We start from the raw sequence: 26,004 nt of genomic DNA, 5'->3' as shown, positions 1-26,004 counted from the left end.
ATTTGGAAATTTCATGGCATTTTTGTGTTTTTGTGATACTTTTGTTGTTTTTCATCTGTTTTGTTTCCGTTCTTTGCGTTTTCTGAATTTGCAATAGGGTTGTTTCCAATTTTTTGAAACTGCCCTAACATTTAACTTTTATACTAAAAACGGCTTTAAATATGTTAAATTAACAAAATATATTTTGACGGATGCTTTCGCGCCCAAAACGCTCTTTGAAAATTGTGTGTCGTCACAGTTTACGGTTTGACACATAACTACATACACACGTAGAAGATACGAGCTGTCAACTGACATTTGTCATTTGTTGTTTATCGCCTAACTGTCAACAGTGTCAATCCGAGAGTTGTGACGTCATCAGAATCTTCAAAGACGTTTCGTGTTTGGTCACGTGACGTGTGCCAAAAGATATTTTAAATTCAATATTTACAAAAATATGGTCATTACAGGTCCCCTAAAAGTAGTTTAACGTGTTCTTATGATCCAAAAGAATTTATTGGGATACAATTCTGCCCTAAGATTTGTAGATGGAGACAACCCTATTGTGTAGCTTTTGAAGCTTTTTGCAAAATTTGAACAATTTTATGTGTTATTTCTATTCAAATGAATGTTTGTTATTTAAGTTTACCTGTAGAAAGTTATAAAATACATATTTAGTAAAAAGATCTATCAGGTATTAGGAAAAAACATTAATTAAGCCATTTTTGCTTGTAGTAAAAAAAACGCATAAGCACGATAAATTATATAAATTTTACAATCAACTCAGAAAAAGAAAGTTATTTAAATCAGATGTGTTTATTTTTCGGTATTTTTATCTTCGTGTTACAATTTTTTATTTTATAGGAGGCAAACGAGTAGACTAATTGCCTAATGGGAAGCGTTTACTGTTGCCCATGGACATCAGGGGAGTTTATATAAGATGTTCAATTATTTATAAATACAAATACCCCATCTCACCAAGTACCTATCAAATATTTGAAATTATTAAAACTTATATATAAAAAAAAACAAGATCATTAAAGACTTAACATTAACAAAAAAGAACCTTCCTCGTTAACGAAAATTTAACGTTTTTTAATTTAACAGAAAGAAGGCAAGGTGGGAGATAATGAGTTTAAAGGCTCTTAGCGGGCAATTTGCTCAGAAAGGGTACATAATTATTTAAGAATAACCCCTAATGACCTATGCGGCCGTTCAAATTCAATTAGGAATAACTTGACGTTTAGAAATTTGGAAAATTGTTCTCATTTTTAGTGGTAAGGGAGCCCGAGAGAGGATTTTTTGAATTACTCGAGCGTGTCAGATTAAGATATCAGTGATATCTTAATAGTTTTTTTTAAATTATTTTTATAATTGTCATTCCTTTTGAATTATTTTTCTCACTGCACCCACATTCGTATGAAGTAAGTATCAAGTTCAAAGACTACCTATCTACCAATAATTTGGTTAAGGTTCAACGTTTAAATTTAGAATATACCGACTGCTTGTTAATTACTAGGCAGGCTAAAGTGTATACTTGTATGTATACTTTCCGTCATTCTGTCTGTCATTCGTAATTCCATCATTCCATATCATTACGCTCGGCCCGATTCGAAGAATGAAATACGATAACGATAAGTTCTAGTTTAGATAAGTTCTCATTTAGATATCGTTTGTATGTATGTTGACAGAAGTAGCTCGATTCGGGCAACCAATGTCACTTTGACTTTAGAAATATCGTAGATAGTTACCTATTGGGATCACAGCGGAATCGAAATAAACGTCACTTTTGACATGTCGTTTAGTTATCGATCTTTTAAAGATCTTTCCAAGATCTTAAACGTGTCTTAATCATTCTCCGAATCGGACCGATAGTCAAATGTAATGTCATAATATTGACATAACTCCAATACAGAAGCAAGATATTTAAACTAATTTCATTACTAACCGTCATTCCTTCATTCCAATCACTACCACTAGTAATGCCGTTTCTTGACGACCGATTTGGCCTAGTGGGTAGTGACCCTGCCTACGAAGCTGATGGTCCCGGGTTCAAATCCTGGTAAGGGCATTTATTCGTGTGATGAGCATGGATATTTGTTCCTGAGTCATGGGTGTTTTCTATGTATTTAAGTATTTATAAATATTTATATATTATATATATCGTTGTCTAAGTACCCTCAACACAAGCCTTATTGAGCTTACTGTGGGACTTAGTCAATTTGTGTAATAATGTCGTATAATATTTATTTATTTATTTATTTTATTTATTTATTTATTCTTTAAAGTAATGTCATTCCTCATGATTGTATCTGGCCCATAATGTTAAGAATTGTAAGTATTTGGCTGTATTTGATGGATTGATTGAATTCTTTGTACAAATGTAAACGTGCATGTGAGTTCTCAAACTATCTAAATAAGACCACTATAACTAAATTTCTCAGATAGCAAGATATTGGTTGTGGTAACGTTGAAGGAGGGTGTATAAGTAGGAGTGCATTTTTACGCGACGAACTGATTTATCTACCGTGAAACGAGACGCCATCGACCTCTCTGTTACGAGCTGGGGTGACCACGGAATAGGAAAACTCATTTTATTTGCACTTGCGGTTTTATGCGTTTCACTGCACAAGGAATTTGACGTCTGATAAGTTGGGATGTTCAAACTTACTTCTGTATTTCGATGACTTGTGTTTGTATTATTTCAGTATAAGGAGCAGCTGGTGCTGTTAATGTTAGCCATACCTTTTTATGAATTTTCGTTATACTTTATGTTTTATAATATATAATATATGAGTATTAACTGAGGTGATCCAAAACGCACAGTATGTGTGCTAAATTGTATACAAATTTTATTAAATGGTTTTGTGTAAAAAACACACATTATTTTATTATTAAAACTCACTTGGATTTTTTAACTGGGCTGGAACGTAGTAGTCCTTTCTGGCATTCGCACTATTTCCCTTCTGTCGAAGCACATGCCCAACTATGCAAAGCGCGGTGCATGTTCTGATTCGTCCGTACACAAAAAGACATCGAGGTGTGCAAAATTTGTCTTTGATGTGCATTATTTCCTATGTATGTTTGTCATCATTACATATTGGATTTTTTATGTTTCATTTATTTTATTTTTATTTTTTATGTAGTGTGTGTGAAGTGCGACTGTGTGCACGCTACCCCCCGTAAAAAATAGCTGAACGTTTTGTACGGTAACATAACATATCGCTTGGGTTCTTTCCTTCCGATGTGTCGGAAGCCGGTGACAGAGACGGTGAAGCTCGAAGAGGTAGTCCGAATTGTAAAGTACCGTTAACTTTTTTCTTTGTTTTTCCAGTGTGCTATGAAATTAATATACATGAAATTTAAAGAATATTGTTATATCACGTCAGTGGCAAACAAGCATACGGCCCGCCTGATGGTAAGCAATCACCGTAGCCTATGTATGTCCTGTAAATCTAGAGGTATTGCATGCGCATTGCCGAACCTTTAATAAACCTGTACTGTATACTCCTTTTTTGAAGAACCCCGTGGGAAAACCTCGACAGGGAGCTCATTCCACAGCCGGAGCGTTCGCGGGAGGAAATCCCTTTGCAAAGCAATCCCTTTTACTTGCCCAATGCGGTGAATGTTAATTTTTTTTCCTTTACTAATGAAAATTAATACAATAATTGTTTTTAACTTGCACACACACAAGCAGCTATCTACTAGAATGATAAAGTAAATACGTCCTCTTTTATATATTCACGTGCAGTAGATATATGCCTTCTGTTTTTGCAGGACTATAATCAAGAAAAGAGCGTACTCCCATCTTAAAGGCTGGCAACGCACTAACAACCCCTCTGGTGTTGCAAGTGTCCATGGGCGGCGGCAATCGCTTACCATCAGGTGATCCGTCTGCTCGTTTGCCTCCTCTATAATAAAAAAAAAAATCTTAAGTACTAAGTCAACAGTTTCCTTGGTCACCCTAACACCGCCTGCTCTGGTTAAAAGTTTCCACATCTCATTGGGAGAATTTATGGCTGACAACCACTCCCGACTTTGATAGCATCGTTATCTTACGAGTAGGCCTGGCTGGGTGACCCGCGAGCTTGAAATAGATAATTAAGATAATAGTTGACTGTTAATTAACTACCGTAAAACTACCCAACTATAGTCCAATACTGCAACTATGGTCCACAAGTTCAAAAGGAAATTAAGTATCTATACCAATGTTCCTTTTGGTTTACTCCTAGTTTTACCTTCCATTTATAAACATACTTTGCCTTAGAACTACAAAAATATAGTAAAATACACACCTGAACGAGAATAATTGAGTTTATTTGTGGACCATAGTTGGGAGCTTTGGACTATAGTTGGGTGGTTTTACGGTATCCATGAACCTTAAGGTCAAGAAATAAGGTCTGTTGATGGTCAGTCCAATGCGTTGCTGTTTCTACTAGTATATTGAAGATAGTAGTTAAAAATGTATACCAGTACCCCTAGTGTAAATTTGATCGACATCATAACGTGACGAACGCGTTTGCGTTAAGTCTTATTTTGTATAGGATTTTGAGTTTCCAAAACGTCCCGCTTGGCGCGCTCTTTTTAAATCCAATACAAAATGAGACTAAACGCAAACGCGTACGTCACGTTTCGAAATCGAATTTATTTACACTAGGGGTACAGTTTTATTAAGTAACTCGGTGAGTTTTTACATTATCATTTATGCAGTCAAACTATAATTCTATTATAAAATCAAATTGATTTTCAAGTAACAGTTTTGAATGATTCACGGTTGGTTTCACTAGACTTCAATCAACCGGGATATGTACCGTGACTAGGTACATTTTATAATGTTTTTGAGCTCCCGAAATTTTGAGGCAGTTATGCATCTTGTTCATGATTATATCGGGAATTCAAAAACAATATTTGATAGTCATTCATTTGTCATATTTAATAGTCGAGCACGCTTAATAGAAACTTGGATTCGCCAACGCATTCTATTTTAATTTAACAAAATCAGGCCTTATTGCACGATGTATTATTTTTATCTATTAATTAGTTTGATTTAAGTATAATTTTTATCATAATACCATAATACGTTGTCATAAAGTTTCTATTTGAACGTGGTAGTAGTAATATTACTCTGCAACAGACCTTTTTAATAGCTGCTGTACACATTTTGTAAAATAACTAAAAGCTTTCAAATTAAGTCCTCGCACTGTACTGGCTTACAACTCTGTACTAAGCTTAGCCTCGTTTAGAACGATTTAGTAATTTAACAACTTAGGATCTGTTTCACAATGTCCAAGTAAAGTCCGGAATAAGCTACTTGCCACTTATCTGACGAATAAATACGAATAAATATCACAATCTTAGATCAAGTGCTAAGTTTTGCAGGAAGTTTTTTCTGGTTTTTTTCTATGTAATAGGCTGCAAACGAGCAGACGAGCCGCCTGATGGGAAGCAGTCATCGCCGCCCATGGACATAAGCAACATCGGAGGAGCCTCTTATGCGTTGCCAACCTTTGAGAACCCTAAATACCTGATTCTTGAAGAACCCCATGTCATAGCGCAAGGGAAACACCTCAGAAGGTAGCTCATTCCACAACTTGCACGTTCTGGGAAAAAACGAGCGAGATGCCCGCTTAATTAATTTGTTTGTTGATTAGCTATCCAATACTTTACTTGGACATTGTGAAACAGGCCCTTGTTATATAAATACCGATATAAATTAGGTGAAGGAAAACATCGTCAAGAAACCGGACTTATCCAAATAAAGCCTAGTTTCCCCTCTGGATTGAAAGGTCAGATGACAGTCGCTTTCGTAAAAACTGGTGCCTACCAGTCAATTCTCGAGATTAGTTGCCAAGCGTTCCCAGGCTCCCAAGAGCCATGGCAATAAGCCGGGAAAAACGCTAGCAAGAAGAACAACTTAACTTAATCTCCAATTGAAATATTTCCATTACAAAGTGATTCCTGACTGTGAGTGACTCTTCCAAACATTGTTCTCTGATAACTGCGACGTAAGCTGTATGACGATATGTGTATGACTTTCATCGTTTTGTTGTCTATAATTTTGACGAGTCAAATATGTAAGCGCTGTTAAGGTATAGATCGTGTCATTTGACGACCGGTTTGGCCTAGTGGCCCTGCCTACGAAGCTGATGGTCCCGGGTTCAAATCCTGGTAAGGGCATTTATTCGTGTGATGAGCATGGATATTTGTTCCTGAGTCATGGGTGTTTTCTATGTATTTAAGTATTTATAAATATTTATATATTATATATATCGTTGTCTAAGTACCCTCAACACAAGCCTTATTGAGCTTACTGTGGGACTTAGTCAATTTGTGTAATAATGTCCTATAATATTTAAAAAATATTTATTTATTCACGAAGACACGTGCCTTGACTTGTAATGTCATGCTATTAAAGGATAGATTTGACAAATCTGCGCGTCATCGTGGATGATATAAAGTACTGCTGCTGACTAATTGTTGCGGCGTCGTTGTCGCCGCAGCTTTACCTACCCATTTCCTTTAAAAAAAAAGAAGTGATCGACTGGTTGTGGTTGGTTGGTGGTTGTCGACTTATAGTTCCACTAAAAATCAGTTGTACTAGCATTCAGATCGTCTGTTCTGTTTCCACATTATACAGGGTGTTTATTTAGTCACCTGCAAACATTTACGGGGTGTATATATAGGTAATACTTAGTATTGCGAATGCAACTTATTATTATTATAGAAATATTCCCTATGCAGTAGCTAAACGCAGCCGGGCTCGGCTAGTATTCGGAGGATTTCAAAAGCACCAATAGGAGCGCTCGACTTATTCTGTATCGCGGCCAATTAGAAGCACCTAAGTTTAAACCACCTTTTGTACTGATCAAATATTGCAAAATCACTCTTCCATCATCCTCCATACTATCAACGCCCACTTTCTACATTTAACTATTTTGGCAAGAACCCTTGTAACCAGTACATTGGAAAATTATAACACTTCACACTTCTTCTTCTTCGATTCTTATATCGAAGTTTTATTTGAGTCGTCGAGCTCCTGACCTGTAGGGCTAAGATGGTCGGCTCTTTATCCACTTTATACATTTGTCACCATCGCTGTCACGTTCTAACAAGCATGTAAGCGCGAAAGTGACGGGCATAGTGACAAGTGATAAATATGGAACCATGCTGCCACCACTGCACGGCGGCTACACTTAGCAACTTTTTTTAAAAATTAAAGTTATTTATTTCTATACAGAACACAGAAAAACATAATTGGTATACTGGCGGACCCCAAACTAGGCTGAGCATGTATCTCGGGACCCTTGAGTGCAATACATTGGCAATAAGTATAAAGACGTTACAAATAGGTACAGACATTACAAATCAGAAAGAGAAGATAAAAAACTAAAATATAACAACACACAAGTGTGTGTGTGTGTGTGTGTGTGTGTGTGTGTGTGTGTGTGTGTGTGTGTGTGTGTGTGTGTGTTTACTATGGGACCAACCTCAAAATCGCAAAAAAGGTTGTTTTATACATTCTGCCTCTCTGACTGGCTCGTAAATTATTGCGAGTGACTAAATAAACATTCTGTATTGAACGGAGTACATACATGTAATAGGACAGCACCATCTGTAAATAACTTGCTCAACTAAAATTATAATACAATTTTTTCAACATTGTATTATCATTAATATTCTTTGCACGGCGCATTTACACGAGCGAGTTACTCTACAACTGTCTACTAAGCTTCATCCACTAAGCTCAATACTGTAGTGTCCCTAGTATTCTTCGCACGCTCAAAGGCCGGCTAATTAAAATTTCACCAGAATAAGCTAGAATAAGCGAACAAAAGTTTAATCTAGCTGTTGGTGAGTTACGACTCCGGTGTGGATTGCTGGCGCATAGATAATAACAGTAGGATTTTTGTTTAAAAATAAACAATTATTTGATTCGTGTTGCCTACAAAAATATGATAACTGTTTAACTATTTTGAAAAGATATGTCCCGCCGAGTTTCTTGCCGATCCCATACTGGGATACCCTCCTGCAATTTATTAGGACGGTTTTAAATCTTCTCTGGTCAGAGATGTAGGATTAGAGCTGGTGTAACTGTATTAAATTTGACGTTCATAAGCGCATTTCAATATGCCTACTTGGAAAATAAACTATCTTTATCTTTAAATGAAACTTATTCTTGTAACGCGTAGAAAATTGTATTTGGATCTTTAATATTTTTATGAAAAATATTCTTTCTCGTGAGATGATGGATCCTAAAATGTCAATGGTTACCTAAGATTTTTTCGAAATAGGATGTATTTACTGTCCACACATGTAAAGTGTTCAAACGTTGATGATTTTTTTTATCTTTTTTACCCAGTTCGGCTATCGAGCCGAATAAGTACTACGTGGTCCGTAAGTTAAATTTATAACAGACTTTCAAAAACTAAAGCTTCTTTATAAATATTTAAACATAAATAAAAGATAAACTGAGTTCAACAAGTATAAAATAAAATATCATTCATTTTATTTGCGCCGGCAACTGATATATTTGAAGTCAGTGAGTTCTCTAACATACATACAAAAAAAAAAATAAGTTCGACTTGATAAGCCTCTTCCTTTTTTGAAGTCGGTTAAAATGTAGTTGAAACACCGGTTTTTAGGGTTCCGTAGCCAAATGGCAAAAAACGGAACCCTTATAGATTCGTCATGTCCGTCTGTCTGTCCGTTTATGTCACAGCCACTTTTTTCCGGAATTATAAGAGCTATACTGTTCGAACTTGGCAAGTAGATGTATTCTATAAACCGCATTAAGATTTTTATACAAAAATAGGAAAAAAAACAATAAATTTTGGGTGCCCCATACTTAGAACTGAAACTCAAAAAATTTTTTTTCATCAAACCCATACGTGTGGGGTATCTATGGATAGGTCTTCAAAAATGATATTTAGGTTCCTAATATCATTTTTTTCTAAACTGAAACAGTTTGCGCAAGAGACACTTCCAAAGTGATAAAATGTGTGTCAAAAATGAAAAATCAAAAAAAAAAAAATGATATACCATACATATATTACCATGCAAACTTCCACCGAAAATTGGTTTGAACGAGATCTAGTAAGTAGTTTTTTTTTAATACGTCATAAATGGTACGGAACCCTTCATGGGCGAGTCCGACTCGCACTTGGCCGCTTTTTTAAACTTTGTTCTTGTTTTTAAAGACTCTAGCTTGAAGGAGCACATACTGTGCCAAGTCTGCGCAAGTATTTATCAGTTACACTAGCTGGTGTTGAGACTGCTGACAAGCACGAAGCCTGTAAGCCTGTTGCTAGCACGTTGTTTATTTTTGCGGTACTGTATACAAGCCTTGGGTGTCTTTTATACTTTATACAAGTGTACTCTTGTAGAGAGTATAAAAGACACCTGTTTGAGAATTCATTCAAAACTGATGAAAATAACACAAATACACAAAATTTATAAATTCATCGACTCCCCAATGTAAGGTAGAAGTACTAGTGCTCGACGCTGCACTTGTACTCGACATGGGTACTTTATGTCAAAGTGACAAGGATTAAGTTCGAATACAGAATATAGTTAAATTAAATATAGTTTCCACATCGAGCAAGATTTGAACCAACCTGCAAATGTGATAAGAACGAATATTGAATGAGTTCAATTACAAATACATATATAAAAGTATGTTAATAAAAATTAAAATGTGCTAACAGTTCATACACAGGTTCGTTAGATGTCGCTAGAGTTTCTCTAAGGCTCATATATGGTGAAAATATTCGCTGTACTGAGTATGGTCTTGGTAGCTCAGATGGTAGAGCACTGGGCTAGCGATCCAGTGGCCGTGGGTTCAAGTTCCACCCAATACAGTGAAATTTTATTTGTTTTTAAGCTTAATACCATAGTCTGCAGACGTTTCTGCTTGATACAAAATTATCATTAATATTTTACACAACAGGCTTTTATGGAAGCCTATAGCATAAGCTTTCTAGTTTTCTACTATCGTTTACAAGCACTAACTGGAACTAAGCGGTGGTGGCCGAGTGGATATGACGTCCGACTTTCAATGCGGAGGTCGCGGGTTCAAATCCTGGCTCGTACCAATGAGTTTTTCGGAACTTATGTACGAAATATCATTTGATATTTACCACCAGCTTTTCGGTGAAGGAAAACATCGTGAGGAAACCTGCATACATCTACGAAGAAATTCAAAGGTATATGTGAAGTCCCCAATCCGCATTGGGCTAGCGTGGGGACTATAGCCTAAACCCTCTCGCGCATGAGGGGAGGCCTGTGCCCAGCAGTGGGACGTATATAGGCTGAATTATTAGTATTATTAACTGGAACTATCGTGCTAAAGCTTTAAACACGCAACTTCTATTTACCCATCAACAGCAAACTTAAACCAATATTAAAACAGCGTGGCCACATACACCCCGTAACTAGTTCAGATTGAGTACTTACGTAAGCTAAGGGAACCGATTCTGGTCTTATAATTTGTTATAGTTTCGATTTTGTTATGATACGTATTTGACATCTCAGTTGCACGTGCAAGTGCGAGCGAAATGCGTAATGACACGACTCAGTGACACGCACGCGTTTACCAATCAGCGCAGCGTGAGCAACTGTCGAGGTCATTTCAAAACCGTTACAATCCGTTATTCATGTTAGTTATTATAGAAATTATAAAAAGTAACAAAATTGTGCAATCTTTTTAATCAAAGTGTTACCTGCTACAGATTTTTTGAAGTTTCCGCCTTTTTTGAAGATGCATAATTTACAGACATAGGAATCCGTGGGGCAAAGTTGTTTGACAAGTAGGGAGTTCCTGTATCGATAAACCCAACTATCGATGCTGGTTCTATATACTAGTGATCACTCAAGGGTTTGCTTGTAAAAATATGTTTTTATTAAGAGTAAAAAAAATTACTAAATAATAACTCAATGACAATGATAATAACTCAGACAACACAAGACAATTTTATAATTTTACTCTGTTAATTTTAGACGCTTAATACCCGAAAATGTGGAATAAATTCTGGTCGTTTACTTTAACAACAGTAAATGGGACATTCACGAAGAATAAAATTGGGACGAGTAAAATTATAAGTCAAGTCAAGTCAAAATATTCTTTATTCAAATAGGCCTAGCAACAAGCACTTTTAAATCGTCAAATTTTAAAAATATCATGTAGTCTTGTGTGCTATAATAGGCTTTAGAGATAAGCTTACGTTTTACATAATTTTTAAATTTACTAACAGACAATTCAGTTATAATATTAGGAAGTTTATTGTAAAATCTTACACAATTACCCATGAATGATTTCTTAATTTTATGGAGCCTAGTGAAGGGCACTGCGAGCTTATGCTTATTTCTAGTATTAATATTATGTATTTCACAGTTTTTCTTAAAACTGGCAATGTTTTTATGTACATACAGAATATTCTCGTAAATATATTGACAGTGCACTGTCATTATGTTAATGTCCTTAAACTTATCTCTAAGTGTGTCTCTATGGTACATTTTATATATTGCACGAATAGCCCTCTTCTGCAGAACAAAAATGGTATTTATCTCTGAAGCACTGCCCCATAGTAAAATACCATATGACATAATGCTATGAAAGTAACTAAAGTAAACTAATCGAGCTGTTTTCACGTCTGTTAACTGACGGATCTTGCTCACTGCAAAAGCTGCAGAACTCAGTCTATTCGAGAGATTAGCAATATGGGGACCCCATTGTAGTTTAGAATCTAAAGTTATACCAAGAAAAACTGTGCTATCTACTAGTTCCAATTCCTCATCCTTGACAATGACACTTGTTTGCTCATTCCTTATGTGACTTGTAACAAACTTAATGCACTTAGTCTTTTTCTCATTTAACAATAAATTATTAACATTAAACCAATTTACTACTTTAAAAATAGCATTGTTTACATCACTGCAAGCTTGTTGCTGTCGTTTGACTTTGAAAATAAGTGAGGTATCGTCTGCAAACAATACTATGTCATGGTGGGTCTTTACAAGGTAAGGCAGGTCATTAATGTAGATAAGGAACAGGAACGGCCCCAATATTGATCCCTGCGGTACACCCATAGAGACCAATGACCCCGGTGATCGCTGTCCACTCACATCAACCCTTTGTATTCTACCGTGTAAGTAAGACTTTATTAAATTCAGTGCCGAGCCTCTTACTCCATAATAGTGCAGTTTCCTGATCAATGTTTCATGACAGACGCAATCGAAGGCCTTAGATAAGTCACAGAAGATACCTAAAGCATCCTGTGACTCCTCCCAGGCATCGAAGATCTGTTTAATTAGCTCAACACCAGCGTCGGTTGTTGAGCGACCCCGTGTAAAACCAAATTGTTTGTAAAATAAAATTGTCTCGTCTTGTCTTAAAAACGAAGAAGAGTACATTCAGTTATTATTTAATTATTATTTTTACTCTTTGCTGATTTTGTTTTTTTTTATTTTTTATTTTTTTATTTTTATTTTTTTATTACTATATTTTGTTTTGAAGTTGTCTTTTAATATATATATATATATATTCTCAATTCATTAAGTTTAATGGACAATTTAGCTTTTTTGATAGTACTCGTATAAAAGTATGTTTTTATTTTAACTTTTAATACATCAATGTGTTATTTTTTTTTCTTCTGTAATATCTTTATTTTATGACCTTAGTATGTAATTTTTCTTAATTATTATAATCAATTATTTGAAATTGTATTGTTTTTTTCAGTTTTTATATTTTTCTGGACATTGCATTGAATATTGTTATGTAATTTTAGTGAATACTCTTTTTTAAATGTAAATTAATGTTTTTCTTCTCGACATTCCGTATATGTTAAATATTTTTTTGTATCGGGAATAGGTATTTGTTGATTCGACCTACCTAAACTTTCTTAATTTAGCTATCATGTTTCTATGTTTTGAGTTTTATTTTTGCCTATTTTTTGTGTTTTTTTATTGTTATTTGATTTGTGTGTAAATTATTAATAATTTAGTGGTTATTCGTAGACTTAGAGCAATATTTTGGTTCTTTTATTTTCGTGTTAATTTTGTTGTTAGCCATGTCTGACCCCTCTTCATTATGCTTTTTGTGCCCCCACTGCCCTGGTTCAACAAGAACATTTACCGCTCATGGACTTAAAGTGCACATCGGGCGTATGCACAAGGGTTCGCCCCGTGCCAGTTCCTCCGAACCCTCGCAAGCGGTGCCACAGCCAGCGAATGTGGACGTCCCTGGCGTTGTGGGGCTGCATGATCTAGCAATCCTTAAGAAGTCGGTGCACGTGTTGCGTCATATTCCTAAGGGAGCTCGAAGTCTGGCGGCGGGTAAACTGAGTGGTCTAATCGATAGGTGTGTCAGCGCGAACGGCGAAAATGAGTGGACAGCATTGTTATCTTTTGCTTATTCCGCTCTACGAGTGCCTGATGCGGCACGTGCTGGTAGCTTAACTACCAAGGTCAAGCAGAATATAGATTCCACGTGGGGGATCGACGGTATGGAGGTCATAGAGACAGACACAAGGGCTGCCAGTTCGTACTCGATACTTAGAACGATCGAATCCAAAGTTTTCGAGGGTGATCTCAGGGGGGCAGTACGGGTGTTAATGTCAGAGGACGCAATTGCCCCGTCGTCTCCTGAAACTCTTGTCGCCTTACAATCTAAGCACCCGGCCCCTTCACGACAGCTAGTTTTCCCGCAGGAACCAGATAGATCCTCTGTTGCATTGACGGTAGACCCAGCGGACGTAGCTCAGGCTCTCGGCTCCTTCAATAGCGGTTCTGCCGCTGGCTTGGACGGCATTCGACCTGCGCACCTACAGGAACTTACGTCCGGCTCTGCGGGTGATAATGGATTGCGGCTACTGGAATCCTTGACAAAACTGTGCAACTTTCTGCTCAGTGGTCAGTTGAACCCTGTGGTTTGCCCGTTTGTTTATGGGGCCTCATTGTGCGCATTGTCAAAGAAAGATGGGGGTATAAGGCCAATTGCAATAGGGAACACTTTCCGTCGATTGGTAGCTAAACTTGGTTGCCGAGCTGTTAAAGAAGAAATGGCCACTTATCTCTGTCCTCTTCAGCTTGGGTTTGGCACGAGCTTGGGGTGTGAGGCCGCCATTCATGCAACGCGAGCGTTTGCATCAGATCCGAGCAACGAAGAGTGTGTGATCGTCAAGCTGGACATAAAAAACGCATTCAATACCATAGAGCGTGATGTCCTGTTAGCCGAGGTCAAGGAAAAGGTGCCCTCATTGTATCCCTTCCTCTTTCAGGTGTACGCGTCCCCCTCAAATCTTTTTTATAATGGGTCCCTCATTTCTTCCCAGGTCGGCGCGCAGCAGGGAGACCCGCTTGGCCCTCTAGTCTTCAGTCTCGCCATTCATAAGGCGATCTCAGTGCTTCAATCCCCGTTGAACATTTGGTACCTAGATGATGGTACCCTCGGGGGTAGGCCTGAGGTGGTGGAGCAGGATCTGATCACTTTGCTTCCGCGCTTTCGAGAACTGGGACTAGTGGTAAACTCTAATAAGTGCGAATATTTTCCTTGCGGCCCCGATTCTCAGCTTTCTTCACCTTCATTTTGTGGTTTTCTCCCCGGGCTTAGGGTACTGTCTTCTCAGACTTTTTATCTTCTTGGCTCGCCCATTTTTCCTGATGCCATTCCGGAGGCATTTGAGGTGCGAAGGCAGCTTCTGCTGACTGCCAGGGAAAGGTTAAAGCACATTTCTGCGCACGTTTCTCTTTTGTTGTTGCGAGTCTGTTTTGCCGTTCCCAAATTAATGTACTTTTTGCGCACCGTACCAACTTGGCTTTACCCCGCGCATATTGACTCCTTTGACGGCGTGTTAAAGGAGTCTGTGGAATTATTGCTGAATGTCTCCCTTAATTCAAATCAATGGGATCTGGCCTCACTTCCCGTTCGGACCGGTGGTCTGGGAGTTCGGCGCGCGCGGGATGTGAGCCTGCCGGCCTTCTTGGCATCGGCGGCTGCGGTTGGCGGCCTTGTCACTCAAATTTTATCTTCGAATGGTGACGAGGTAGCCATACCTTATGCTGCGGATGCTTGGACGGTTTGGTCGGCTCTCAATCCGGGTACGCCCGTGCCAGACAGACTGGACCGCCAGCGCTCATGGGATGATATAGGGGTGAAGCGTGCGTTCGATGGCTTAATGGAGAATGCGACGGGAGTGGATAGGGCGAGGCTCAACGCCGTGTCGAGGCCAGAGTCTGGGGCTTGGCTTCAGGCGCTTCCTTCTCCGCATTTAGGTACGCTCCTTGATAATGACTCGATGCGGGTGGCTGTGGCTCTTCGCCTGGGCTGTGAGGTGTGTGAACCTCATGTATGCATCTGCGGCTCTATGGTGGAGAGGGACGGCCATCACGCCTTAAGTTGTTGTCGGTGTGCAGGAAGGTACCCACGCCACCACGCCTTAAATGATATCATCCGGAGGGCATTGGTCTCGGCAAATGTACCTTGTGTGCTGGAGCCGCCGGGTCTTAGTAGGTCTGATGGGAAGAGGCCAGACGGGTTGACCTTGGTCCCGTGGGAGAGGGGCAGATGTCTGCTGTGGGACGCTACGTGCGTTAATACTTTTGCTGTTTCTCATATTAACCGAACCATGCGTTCGGCGGGAGCAGCAGCTGAGCTGGCGTCGGTTCGAAAGCGGGCGAAGTACGCAGCGCTGGCGAGCTACATATTTGTCCCTCTTGCCGTGGAAACCACGGGCTGTTGGTGTGATGAGGCCAAGACATTTATTGGTGAAGTGGGCAGACGCATGCGGGAGTGTGGTCATGACCCTCGCTCCGGGTCGTTTTTGATGCAGAGGTTGTCCATCGCCGTTCAACGTGGCAACGCAGCGAGCGTGATGGGCTCCTTTGCATCTGGAGGGGCGCGGGGCGAGTTGTGCGGATAGTTTTTGTATGTCTGTTAGATTTAGGATTTAGTTCAGTTTAGGTTAAGATTTTTGTGTTTGTATAACTTTGTATTTTTACTTTATACTTTATTTATATGTGGAGTAGCTAATGTATTTTAATTAATATGTTGTAATTTTAATTTCTTTTTTTATGTTATTTGTGCTAGTTATGTAAGTTGACATTATTATTATTACCAATATTAAATAGATAATAAATTGAACAATTTTCAAAGAATAGTAATTTTTACTCTTAATAAAAACGTATTTTTACAAGCAAACCCAAGGGTTCACTCAAGAGTGATCACTAGTATATAGAACTAGCATCGATAGTCGAGTTTATCGATACAGGAACTCCCTACTTGTCAAACAATTTTGCCCCACGGATTCCTATGTCTGATCATTTATTAGCCAGACTCTATTAGGCATTTCACGCGCATATGTGAGATGCATGTGACAAGCTTCGGTAGAGATGGTTAAGAGCTATATAGGACTGGTGATCCGAAAGTGCCCAAGTTCTAGTAACGTCTTGTCCGAAGCGGTGTTTTTTTCTTTTTATATAAAAAAGATCGCATCAAATCAAATTATTAAAACAGAATTGGCCTCAGCTAACCGAACAATATTAAAGTCGGGGCGAAACGAGACGACAGCGGGGTAACAATGTTATATGAAACTTGAGAGTTAAGAGTGTAAAGACTGTTAAGTGTTGGTTTATTTTGCTGCTGCGGATTTTAAGTGTAGCTTGAGTCGATATTGTTGACTTTCTTATATTGAAAAACAATGAAATGTGTTCTTATAATTTCAAGGTTATAAGGTTATCATAATTCTGATTAGTCTAGTTACTTTAGCTTGTTGCATTGCTTGTTGCATTGACGACCGGTTTGGCCTAGTGGGTAGTGACCCTGCCTACGAAGCTGATAGTCCCGGGTTCAAATCCTGGTAAGGGCATTTGTTCGTGTGATGAGCATGGATATTTGTTCCTGAGTTATGGGTGTTTTCTATGTATTTAAGTATTTATAAATATTTATATATTATATATATCGTTGTCTAAGTACCCTCAACACAAGCCTTATTGAGCTTACTGTGGGACTTAGTCAATTTGTGTAATAATGCCCTATAAATATTTATTTATTTATTTATTTGTTAAAAAATACCTAAAAGACCTTAAAGAACGAACTTATTGCCTTATGATTTGAAACGTAGGTAGTAGGTGGGTAGTATTATGTTAAAATAATGTGTATATTATATTTTTATAGGATATGACCCTTAAAAAACAAAACATGATGGACAAATTTAATTTCCCAAATAATAATAATCCAATAAAAGTGTAGGTATGTTCATTTATTCTGAGGTTGTGCAATAAAGAGAATTTGTGTTTTATTGTATTGCATGGTGTTTTTACAAGCTTTTATTTAACTTGTTCTGATGGCATTGATTGTAAATAAAAAATAAAATAAATAAATATTATAGGACATTATTACACAAATAAATAGGTATATACCACTATGTTGTTTAGTGTGGGTAAAAATCTTGGAAGCTAAGTTTAACCTACTCCCCGTTTTCTGATTGAGCTGAAATTTTGCATACATAGGTATATAAATCGAATAACAATGCAATATTATGAAGACATGGAGCTGATCCGATGGTGGAGACAGGAGGTTGCTACGAGTTGGAACTCTGTGATAAAACAACGCAAACTAATTGTGTTTGGGGTTGTTAGAATTGTCTTGATAAGTATTAGTTGCCTATGGAAAGAAAAATAATAAATAAAATAAACAGCGATAAAAACTTGTACCAAATTTTTTTTTTGCCAAAAACTTTTTTCTGTTGGAATATGGTACAAGTAGAAAGAATTGTTTTATACTTATCAGTATTTAAAAGGTCATTTTATAGATAAAATCCCTTTAAAATATTTAAAATATCGTCTATTACATGTACCGTTCCACCATTCGTTCGATAAAAAGTCCCATCGAGAACTATCCTGCCGTGTTTAGTTCATGCAAATTACGGCTCCTGCGTTTTATGGCCCGATTTTTGTTTCACCCTGTATTCCCTACGCTCACCATAGCGCAGGCGAACGTTCATAAATAATGTAATTGAACTAAGCAGTAAATAAACATAAACAACTTATTGCAACTAAGATCGAATAGGATCAATTATTTCTCCACTACATACTAAGATAAATTCGAATAATCTAATCAAATCCCTTTTGTCCTGTTGCAACGCACACAGTATGTAGGTAGGTAATTTTATTTTATTGTTTATTAATTATTCCTGTTTTATTTTTAATTTGTTCCTGTAATAATTTGTGTTCTTTATGATGATTTAAACTTTATATTGTGTGTTTTTGCATCTGCCAAATAAATGATTTATCTATATATCAAAAGGGCTATAGATACATACATTACAGACTAACATACAATAAATATAATCGTAAGACAAAAAAATATTTTGACGATACAACAGTCTTTTGCTTCGTCACCTGTTCTAGTACAGGGTAGGATTCGACAGATTTCCACCGAACCACCGAAATATACCTAACACCCTTCGGCAGAAGGGTTTTCTATTTCACCGTTGATATGAATCAGGGTGCGTAGACAACGTGCCAATCGTTAACCGCGTAAAACAATGTAGTGTCATTATCTAATGTAAAATGATTATATGATGAAAAATGATTATACGAGTATGATGTTAAATGATTTTATGATGTTAAATGAATATATGATGTAAAATGGGTCTATGGCAAACGTATTGCGTTTAACGTTGCGTTTATCGAATAAAACAGCCGCGTGCTTAAGAGTTCTTTCTTTAGCGGACACCCTTATATGGTACGTAATAAGGAACGCAGATCGAACTAAAGGGGCCCACTGATTACCAGTTCGCCGGACGATATCGGCCTGTCAGTTATTCGCAAAAGCTGACAATAGCAAATAACTGACAGGCCGATATCGTCCGGCGAACTAGTAATCAGTGGGCTGGTTACGCTGGTTGTCTGACGCGAACACTAGGTCTAGGTACCCTAATAACCCCACCGTCGGGAATGAAGCCTGAGCCTGGGTTCTGCAATAAATGCATTTGGCGCGGGCCCGACCTATAATCTAACTTGTAATTTAGTGCCTTTTAGCGTCAAGTCGTGGGAAATTTTTTAAATGGTATATTTGGGAACTATTCTGCCTTTGCGTTGCGTGATAAACGATTTTGCTTATTAGTTTAAAGAAAAAATATTGCTTTGTTAATAATAATAATATGTTTTGCTTACGGAAATTATAGGACTCTAGAATTAGAGAACTTACGTTTTCATTAGTACTTAGTATTTCATTTTCAGGATTATGTGTGCGCAATGTTTGAAGTCGCTTTGGTGCGACTCCAAGTGCGAAAAAAATGATTTTTTCTTATTATAAATGAATGAAAAAGTCCTTGACATAAATCTCCAATGACATTAACATAAATTGTATAAAAGGCTAAAATAAGCAAACAACTAAGTAAAAAATATGGGAAAGTATAATTGTGATCTTCAATTGAAAACAGATTTCGAAAGTAATTTATTCAATGCAAAATGCATTTGATAAAGTTTAGCTTTTCTTTTATATTACGAGGCCAAGTTGAGACAAACAATATTATTGGTTTCTGCGAAGTTTTAAAATATTTCAAGACTGCACATAACTCCGTAGGCTTTTGCAATATTTTTTTTACATATTATTAGTTCCCAAGGTCCATCTCTTTAAACTTTGACGAATTTACATTATTTGGCGGTAGTTTTAAAATTTCTCTATAAATAATATAAATGTAAGCATTGAATAAAATAACATCATTTAGACATCAGTTTGATTTCAAAATGTAAGTTTAAATTAGCCTCCATATTTTAAACTCCCGCTCTTAGGCCGTTATGGAATGGGTTTTTTTTTGACAAAGAGTAATTCGATAAAACTTAATAAAATTAAGTAATTATATAATACCTATCTTTAGTTCTTTTTAGAACAATGTAAAATAGGTATCAGTCTGAATTAACCAAACAATTATCACTATTTCACGAAACTACAAAAACGCGCCCCCATTTCACAATAGATTAGTTGAACTTAACAAAAGCTCGCAGACCAGAATTCTTCACAAAAGGCTGTTATTTCAAAAACATGTATACCTTTATCGCCTTATCACTAAGAAAATAAGGTACAGAATTGTATACATATTTTGGAGTGGACAAAGCAAAAAAAACGCCAAATTTATAAACACGCAGCAACAAATCTAGATAACCATCTGCGGACGAGACGCGAATATAGCGCTATAACTAACCGGGTTAAACTGGTTTAAACCGCTTTCCACCGGTTAGAACAGGTTCCGTGCGGAATTTTAAATGACAATGGTATTCTTGTTTAAATATTTGCTTTGGAATGTGTGTTTTTGGTTAAATAATGAACGTATTTTCAGGTATAATTTTAGCATGTCTTTGTTATTTAAATAGAATAGACTCGAAATATAAACATCTGGATACAAGTATTCGCTAAAATGTAATGTAGTCGTTGTATCTAAAACTGTAAGTATTGCTTTAGATATTTGATCATTATTTGTGCGATACATGTGCGAATAGGCGATTCTGTCGTGTTTTAATTTATCCCCATTCGTTGCGAATTTCCTGTGCTTCGCATTTGTATCGTAATGATGAAATGTATTTTGTTAATTAAAAAAAAGTTATCAATATAGAGATCTGATTATATTTTTCCTGTAAAAGTTATATTATGTAAAAAAAAAACATATTTTTTCTTTGCCAAACTTCGGTGATAAGGGTGGGGGAGGGGGATGGTATTTTCCACTACAAAAATAATAAAAAATTGTTTTGGAATGGTTAATTTCAGCTCTTTCACATGATACCCCACTTGACCTAGTCACCAGACTTTAGAGAATTAAATAAAAAAATATTACTTGCAATGTTTTTCATAACTATTCCAAATTTCAAATCGATAGCTTAAGTGGTTCTCGAGATATTTAGCGATGTGACCGACAGACAGACAGAGAGACGAACGGACGGAGTTGCACCGTAAGGGTTCCATTTGTACCTTTTTAGTACGGAACCCTAAAAAGACGTATGTCACTTGATAAAAAATTGTTTATCTTTCCTTTTGAAGTTACAGTACTTATATAAAGATCCGTAGAAATTCACGCCGACATAGGAATGCGGAAAACTTGGCAAATTGGTTTATGAAGCAGTCTCCCGACAATTGGAATTATCTCGATGCCAATCCCGTTATTTTGGAAGTAATTTATTTTCTTAAATTTTGAGGACGCCATCGGATCTTGTTTGTGAGAAATTTCTTTCGTATTTTGACGATAAAGGAGATTTGTTGTGTTAATTATTTGATTATTTTATAGTCAATTTAGTCACGTTTGTAATAATATTGAGGTCACATTTCGCGCTATGTTGTTATTACGATACATGTGCGAATAAGTCCTACTTTTCGCACTTGCATCGTAATAATATTACATTTGGCCCTTTAAATTTTCGACACAAGCACAGAAAGTATTTATTCCCGCACTAGTGCGGTAAAGTAGCACCATATATTATGTATTGTAAATAACTATTATCCATAGGACCTGGACTTAATCATAATCACGTATATTTTGACACATTATTCGAAGGTGATTTTTAAACCATATCACCTATTAAATAAAAAACCCTTAGGTTTTTTCCATTCTTAATATATCGCGATTATAGACTGCTTACCATCAGGCGGGCCGTACGCTTGTTTGAAATGTAGTATTAAAAAACTATTATTACTTGGACTTATTAATAGCTTATTAGTGACATTTCTGCACCAACAAAAGTCAGTTTTTACACTGAGAGATCATCTCCATAACAAATCCTGATCAAACCTCCAGGGCTTTACAGTGTATGCACTAACAGGAGAAGGTATCCATCAAATAATTTGGCGACTCCCCTAGTACTAATTGACCAAGGAATGCCACTGAAGACATTTACCTAACGGGACATCTATTATGAAACGTCTATTGTACCTTATACCAATAAAGTTAAGGTTGATGTTGGCATGGCATGGCTTGTTTCGTGTCAGGTCCATTTAGGTCTGTTTCGGGTTGACAGGTCAATTAATTACGGGAGTTCATAGTTAGTTTCCATGCAATATTCTAGAGGATACAGCTGAGGAAATAAAACTGTGTCACAATGAAATGGAAACAGTCTTTTTATGAGACGAATTATTTGTAACTTATAACGCTTTGTTACTAAAAATCTGGAGGAGATATATTGTTGTAACTACACTTTCAGTGTAGTATTGAAGTATGCACTAATGTGCGAGACGTGGGTGACATAATTTCCAAAGCTTAAACGGACTTCGTTGAGACAGAGTGATGGCAGGTGGACCAAAATGTTGACGGAGTGGTGGCCATTTTTAGCTGTAAGGAGCGCCTGGCGTCTGTTAGCTCAATGGTGGACGATATTCGAAAGATCACTTCTGGATGTGAGTAGCCCAGGACCGGAATAAACGGCGCACACGAAAGGCCTATCTTCGTTACTGGGAGGCTAAAATGATAATGATGAATTATGAATTACTTCGCCATGTCGCACTCATCTGACCTTCACATCAATTTAAAAGATCTAAATAGATATATTCTACCTTCTATGCTCTGATAGCTTCAATCTTCTCTATTTTCTAGGTATCTATTGATAGTGCGTGTTTACTTATATATAACGCAATGAAAGCAAAAATTGATACCGAGAACCACTGCTGGAAAATTCCACAAACTAATTACAGCATGTTTACTTTTTGGGAGGCTTTGATAAGTAATATAAATATCTGAGATCTTTCCATCATCCAAAATATGTAGTTACAACAGAATTATAATTCTTGAACAGTTTTGAGAATAAAACGATGAGCATGTAGCATAGATTGAAAAGTTAAAAGTAAAGCTTCCCAGCGGAAAGTGTTGCAAGTGGAAAACCTGCTCAAAGGTGAGATAAGGCTCCTATATCTAGCTTGCATCCTTTGTACGCTGAGAGGATTTGAGCAGGCTCTTGATGGCGCCGGGCAGAGGCACTATGATTCGGGGAATGCGTAATTTCGTAGATTTGATATAGTGAAAGTTATAAGACCAATTAAGTGAAAAAGTCTCTAATAAATTGAAATCTTTGATAATAAGTACTAGACCTACTTCAAACATATTTGTTGCTAGCTCATATTGGAGAAATTGCGAAGCCGTTTTGCCAGGTCACTTGAAACAAGCACTTAGAAAAGAATAGGTATACCTATTTCTCATCATGTAGCGAATACTACAAAACTTCAAAACATTAAACATAAACTTGTTGTGATTGAATAGCTCCCTTAGTAAAAGTCGTAAGAAATAGTCGTTTGTTTCAATTTTTTCAAAGTATGCGCTAATTGGTTGAAAATGTACTCTATTGGGTACTTTTTTCAAGTCTTCTTCTTCCTCGCGTTGTCCCGGCATTTTGCCGCGGTTCATGGGAGCCTGGGGTCCGCTTGACAACTTACTTTTTTCAAGTGATCCAGCAAAACGTACTACTTTCCCCAAAGTGTCCGTGTCAGTACCAGTAGCAGCATGCGTTAACAATACCACATACTTAATTCACTTAGGTTACGCGAACCCGGGCGACGTGGAGGGCACCAATAGCCAGTATAACGTGACCTCTGTATTTGTAACAATTATTCACAACGCTAATGCCACTATTAACCCTTTGAACGCTTTATGTCTTAAACACAAAAATCACTCGAACGCCAAGATCCCAAGGCGAAAGCGAGCTATTGTAAACCTTACTTGAAAGTATGAAGCTTACTTTGACAGCGTCCGTCATAACACCTATAGTTGTCCATGGTGCTGTCACGACTAGTAACGACGATTTTAGGTGTTCTTGGCGTTCAAAAGGTTAACACACACTGCACAGCTGGCATGCTTCCCAAAATATGGGATGATGACATATTTAATGTTATGACAAAATTAAGTAAAAAAGATAAAATGAGCAATTTATCTCAATCAATTTGACACTAAAACTAAGTATATAATTATTTGAAAATGATACAAAACACAAGACTTCAAAGTTTCCAAGTGTTTTTCAACTTCTTTAATGGGACCACTGATTACCAGTTCGCCGGACGATATCGGCATGTCAGTTATTCGCAAAAGCGGACAATCGCGAATAACTGACAGGCCGATATCGTCCGGCGAACTAGTACGAGTAATCAGTGGACCCCTTAGTCTCAAACTCACCCACGCTCGCGTTAGCTATGGTAACATACAGACACCGAACCCCACTCACGCCTGAGGCTGCTCAGATATTGATGAGACAACGCGTGCTGCATGTAACACGCGGACCCGACAACCCGACAGATTAATTGATACCCGCTGCATTATTTATCATATCGAATACATTAAAAGCGGTGTAAGATCTGAGTAGATACAAATTTTTCGGATTACTTGTTACAGTGATATATAAGCGTGGCATTTAAGTTAAGGATTTAATGTACCTGTATAAGTATATTGAATGTAAATTATCTTTAATTATTCCCTACAATTCATGACTTCCAAAAAGTATTCTGTAAGAATCTATTTTGAATAAAAATAATATGATTATGATTATTATTACCTATGATTATAGTTATTTTACCTTTGAATGACTTGAAAAAAGAGGAGGTTATCATTTTATCCGAAGTTTTTTGTTACCGTTGTTGTTTATATGTATATTATCTTAGATTTCTGAGTTCTTTCATCCAGTTGTCGACCCAAGTCCCTGACAAATTCTTTAGCTTCTTTATCTTTTAGAGATTTTTTTAAGAGATCTAGGCTATATACTTCAATGAATAAAGATGTACCCTCGTTTCTTTGAAAAGCAAACAGAATTCAACAAATTTTATATGACTAAGAACGTGAAAACGCCCCAAAAGCAAACAAATATGAACCCTACTCCTGAATAATTAAAACACCAAATCGTGCTAATTGAATTCGTTGGTGAACTGTCAATCAAGGGCCGTTTGATTGGATTAACATGTAATATTTTGCGAGCAAATAACAAAGAAAATAAAACATTTCATAACGCTTTTATGCCGTTGACTGAGAGTCCATTGTTGATTGTTTTAAATGTATTGTTCTTATGATGTATTCCGGGTACAAAAGTGTTTTGAGGAAATTAACGCTAGTTTTGATGCGTGGATTTGGTAATTCAGGTTCAAAATTGGGGTTTGTGAATATAGATTTGTTCGATGTGATTTGTTTTGTTACTTACCACATAGTTTTCATTTCATACCAATGCAGTTTAACCAGCTTAAGATTTCCGCGCAATATTTACATCATTGGTCACTGCAACTTATTTCATACATTTTTCACGGTAAAAATAAGCTTTCTTGCACAAGACGCGTTACTACGCGTTGTATATAGTTAAATTATCTTTTTAAAGCGGGTTTTACTCGGCATTTTAATATAAAATATGTATAATTATAAAACTTTTCATTAGAACACGTTAACAACCCATACTTACAAACCATTTCTAATAAAAGTGGACCACGTGAATATAGATACACTTACTTTGAGGTACATGTATAAGTACGGTACACGGTGCAATAATGGAATCATGCTTTTAGCCCAGAGCAAGTGAGGCGAGGGCCGGTGATTGATACACCTTCCTCGTGGTTTACTCATACAGGGTGACCAGCCTACTCTTTATTTTTTGCAATTAAGTGTAATATTTGATTTCTAACCTTTGAGGGCAGGGCTGTAAATTTAGACTTTCTGTTACGATTTCACAGTCATATTATATGCTTACAGCTAGAATGGGGTAAATAATTTAATAGGGCAACATATAAGTTTTAACGCCAAATCTTGGGATTAGTAGTAGAGCGGATCCCAGGCTCCTATGAGCCGTGGCAAAATGCCGGGAAAACGCGAGGAAGAAGAAGACTGAAATAAGTTTTATTTACACCTTTGTTCACAGATATAACTATACACAATATTCTAATAAATGAATATCAAAAAGCTACAATAGGAATAAAAATTATATTATGAATAATATTTATTTATACTATTGATTTTAATACTTCTAACGGGTCTGCTTGGGGAAAATATTACATATTTATTTTGTATGAGTGAGACCCGGTGTTAA

General features: G+C 36.9%; 1 protein-coding gene and 1 non-coding gene across 2 annotated transcripts in view; both read left to right on the top strand.

Moving 5' to 3' along the window:
• The window catches only part of LOC133526197 (uncharacterized), a 714,530-nt gene that overhangs the window by 301,492 nt on the left and 387,034 nt on the right, over nt 1-26,004 (top strand). The window lies entirely within an intron of this gene.
• On the top strand, nt 9,764-9,836 carry Trnaa-agc (transfer RNA alanine (anticodon AGC)). Its single transcript has one exon. It is a non-coding gene; the product is annotated as a tRNA-Ala (tRNA).

Source organism: Cydia pomonella, chromosome 16 (assembly GCF_033807575.1).
Source record: "Cydia pomonella isolate Wapato2018A chromosome 16, ilCydPomo1, whole genome shotgun sequence".
NCBI lineage: Eukaryota > Metazoa > Arthropoda > Insecta > Lepidoptera > Tortricidae > Cydia > Cydia pomonella.
The sequence above is the reverse complement of the archived record's forward strand: the minus strand, read 5'-3'. Positions and strand labels throughout refer to the sequence as shown.